Source organism: Artemia sp. Qi Xiang Cuo, chromosome 4 (genome assembly GCF_049724085.1).
Source record: "Artemia sp. Qi Xiang Cuo chromosome 4, ASM4972408v1, whole genome shotgun sequence".
Lineage (NCBI taxonomy): Eukaryota > Metazoa > Arthropoda > Branchiopoda > Anostraca > Artemiidae > Artemia > Artemia sp. Qi Xiang Cuo.
Window position 1 is genome coordinate 67701951 of NC_142797.1, and position 4173 is coordinate 67706123.

Here is a 4173-nt window from a genome sequence, read left to right on the forward strand (position 1 = left end):
TTGTAGGCCTGGATATGATTTGAAAAACGATCAGGAATTAAATAAAAAGTTTTCAAATGATAATAAGAAACAACATTAAAAGTGGAAAAAAAATTATTCAAAATATATGGAGCGTTGCTTTTTCCTCAGCCCCCCGCTCTTTAAGCTAATTCTTATAGTGCTTTAAAAATAATTTGTATTCCATCTTAGCAGTGTTTCATTCCTCGTGTTTAATTAGTCGTTCTTGAGGAATTAGGACAAAAGGTAAAATGTTATCGTAAAGGGTGGGGCTTAAAGAGGGAAAAGCTACCCTCATATACGGAATATTTTACCTTTCATTTGCAATAAGGCTTATTTGTTTTGTTTTTTTATTTATCCAGACCTCAGGCCAATATAGAAATGACTTTTCAGATTCTTGGCTAAGTTTAAGTCAAGGGTCATCACTCCTTGAAGGGTTAGTTTGAATGACGCAAAAAAAACCAATAATTTTTTTTTTTGCTCAGATCAAACAGTTCATGGTAACGAACTGTAAGAGAAGCAACCCTGCTCAATAGTAACCGAAACTATACGAAACGAATTTTTGATACGAATAATTATATCAAAAGAATAGGATTTTTATACTGATCTGAAATATGTAAGTTTCTTTAAGTTTTGCCTTACCCAACAAAGGTTACGAGCCTGAAAGAATTTGCCTGATTTTTGAAAAAAGGAGTAAACACGCTCTTAAAGTCATAGAATCTGAACGAAAACCACACCATCAGATGCAGCGCATCAGAGAACCTTTCTGTAGAGATTTCAAACTCCTATCTGCCAAAATGTGGAATTTTGTAGTTTTTGCCAGAAGAAAGATCACGGATGCATGTTTATTAATTTTTTTTATTATTATTTTTTTTTATTAAAATATAAATGTTTTTACTCTTATAACTTTAATAAATCAAATAGCCTAATATTAACATTTTGATTTCTAAATGTCAGTATGTGTATATTAAACTGGTAATGCACATTCATTTGTTTTTTTTCAGTAAAGTGCAAATTATGTTCTGACCTTGGGAAGGCATAGGGGTTTTGAACCCAACTTATGTTAATTTCTGCTCGTTTTGAGTTTGACTCGGTTATTTATTGTAATTTCTGTTCGTTTTGGGTTCCATTTATTTATTGCTGCTGATTTGTGGTAGTTCCACGCTTGGTAGATTACTTGATTTTATTTTTGCTCATTTTTTATTTAATGGATTTCTTTAATTTTCTTTGAAAAAATTATTTTGTGGAAAAAGTTTTTTTAATTAATTTCTGTTCGTTTTATATTGACATGGTCTTTTCAGGGAAAAAGAAAATAATACTTTTAATCTTTTCGTTTTTTTAAGAATTTAAAGTTTGGCCTAAATATTTGTACGCTGGAGAAAAATTTTCAGCAATTTTTAACAATAAACAGCCTCTTAATATATGGACATAAAAAATATGGACATAAATAGTAAGGTTTAATTTAGTTTCATACTTCCTCTAGTTGACCTGAAATGGAAAACTTGATATCGTTCGCAAAAAAAACTGTTTATTTTCTTTGATAGCTTGGATACACTTACGCTATTTTGATTTGCTTAAATTTTAAGAGCAGAAGCAGCCCCGAAAGTTTGAACATAATACCCTCAGTTGTTCTTGGGATACTGCTGAGAAGCCTTATTGGGAATTAGTATTAACACAGTGCATTGTGATTTAATCTTATGGCAACAATTAGTTTTTAAACATAAAGTCAAATGGGAGGGTGGGCGTGGGAGGGGGATTAGTTTCCCTCCAATCACTTTCGACTATGAAAAAGGGCATCATCCCTTTCTATTTTCAATCAAATCAGCCCTTTTCGAAGTTCCTACGACAACTCCTTCGATACAAAGTGCCCTGGTCTAAACAACAACAAAAAATAATACATTATACCCACATCAATCTTTACCACAAAAATGTCAAGCCTTCCAATTACTTTCGACTATTAAAAAGGGCACTAGGCCTTTCGATTTCCAATCGAAGGAGTCCTTTCCGAAGCTTCTACGACAACTCCTTCGATACGAAGTGCCTGGGTATGGAGGATAAAAACAAATTGTGTCCACGTCGTTCTTTACTCAGACAGCGCTGTTGCGCTGCCTATGAAATTTCAAGCCTTCCAATCACTTTCGACTATTAAAAAGGGTACTAGGCCTTTCGATTTCCAATTGAATGAGCCCTTTTGGAAACGACAACTCTTTCTATAAACACCTTATGTGCCCCCAGGGCGTAAATTACAACCCTTACCTTAAGGTCTGTTAGGGTGGTTGTCATCCTCTAAGACCAAATTTCCAGAACTTTCTACTACGTTAAATAGCATGGCTATCTCGAAATTTTGATTTGATGTGTTTGGGGGAAATGGTCGGCGTGAGAGGGCTGTAGTCGGTCTCCAATCACTTTCAACTATTAAAAATGGCCCTAGCCCTTTCAATTTCCAATCGAATGAGCACTTTTGAAGTTTCTAGGACAAAACTTTCAGTAAAAATCTTTTAAGCCCCCAGGGCATAACTTAAAACTCTTGCCCTGAGTTTTTTTTTTGGGGGGGGGGGGGTATCATTCTCAAGGACCTAATTTACAGAATTTTCTACTACGTTGGACAAAATGGCTATCTGAAAATTTTAATTGGATGTATTTGGAGGAATGGTGGGCGTGCGAGGGGGGTTAGTTACCCTCCAATCACTTTCGACTATTACATAGGGCACTAGCCCTCTCAATTTTGAATTGAATGAACCCCTTTTGAAGTTTTACGACAACTCTATCTATAAGAACCTTATTTGCCCCCAAGGCAGAAATTACATCATTTGACCTTTGGGCTCTGGGGGTTTGTCATCCTAAAATACATAATTTCCAGAACTTTCAACTACGTTGAACAAAATTGCTATCTATAAACTTTGGTTGAATGTTTTTGGGGAAATGGTGGGCATAGAAGGGTGTTAATTACCCTCTACTCACTTTCGACTATTAAAAAGGACAATTTCAATTTCCAATCAAATGAGCCCTTTTTGAAATTTCTACAACAACTTTCTATATAAACTTTATATGCCCCCAGGCCATGACTTACAACCCTTACACTGAGGGCTCTGAGGGGGTTATCATCCTAAAAGACCTAATATCAAGAACTTTCGACTACGTCGAGCAAAACGGATATCTAAAAATTTTGATTGAATGTATTTGGGAAAAGGGTGGGCGTGATAGGGGCGTTAGTTGCGTTCAAATCACTTTCGACTATTAAAAAGGGCACTAGCCCTTTGAATTTCCAATCGAATGAGCCCTTTTTCAAGTTTCTACGACAAAGATTTCGATAAAAACCTTATACACCCCAAGGCGTAACTTATAACCATTGCCCTGAAGAAAGTGGGGGAGTGTCCTGCTCAAAGGTATAATTTCCTGAACTTTAAACTGCATGGAACAAAATGGCTATCTCAAAATCTTTATAGGATATGTTTAGGGAGATGGTGGGCGTGGAAGGGGTGTTAGTTTCTTTCCAATCACTTTCGACTATAAAAAAGGGCACTAGCCATTTTAATTTCCAATCAATTGAGCCCTTTTTGAAGTTTCTATGACAACGCGTTATATAAAAACCTTATATGCCCCCTGGGCATAATTTGCAACCCTTGACCTGAGGGCTGGCGGGGAAGGGTTTGTCATCCTCAAAAACCTGATTCTTAGAACTTAAAACCACGTTGAAAAAAATGGCTATGTCAAAGTTATGATTAAATGTGTTTGGGGTAAAGGTGGGCATGAGAGGCAGGTTAGTTGCACTCTAATCACTTTCGACTATTAAAAAGGGCACTAGCCCTTTGAATTTCCAATCGAATGAGCCTTTTTAAAGTTTCTATGACAACACCTTCTATAAAAAACCTTATATAACCCCAGGGCGTAACTTACAACCCTTGCCCTAAGGGCTGTGGGGGGCTGTCCTACAGAACATAATTTCTATCTGGAAATCAACAGCGCTGAACAAAATAGCCATCTCAAAATTTTGATTGGATATGTTTCGCGAAATGGTGGGCGTGAGAGGGGCGTTAGTCTCTATCCAATCACTTTCAAATATTAAAAAGGCACTAGCCCTTTTAATTTCCAAATGAATGAGCCCTTTTGAAGTTTCTACGACAACGCTTTCAATAAAAACTTTATTTGCTCCAGAGCATAACTTACAACCCTTGC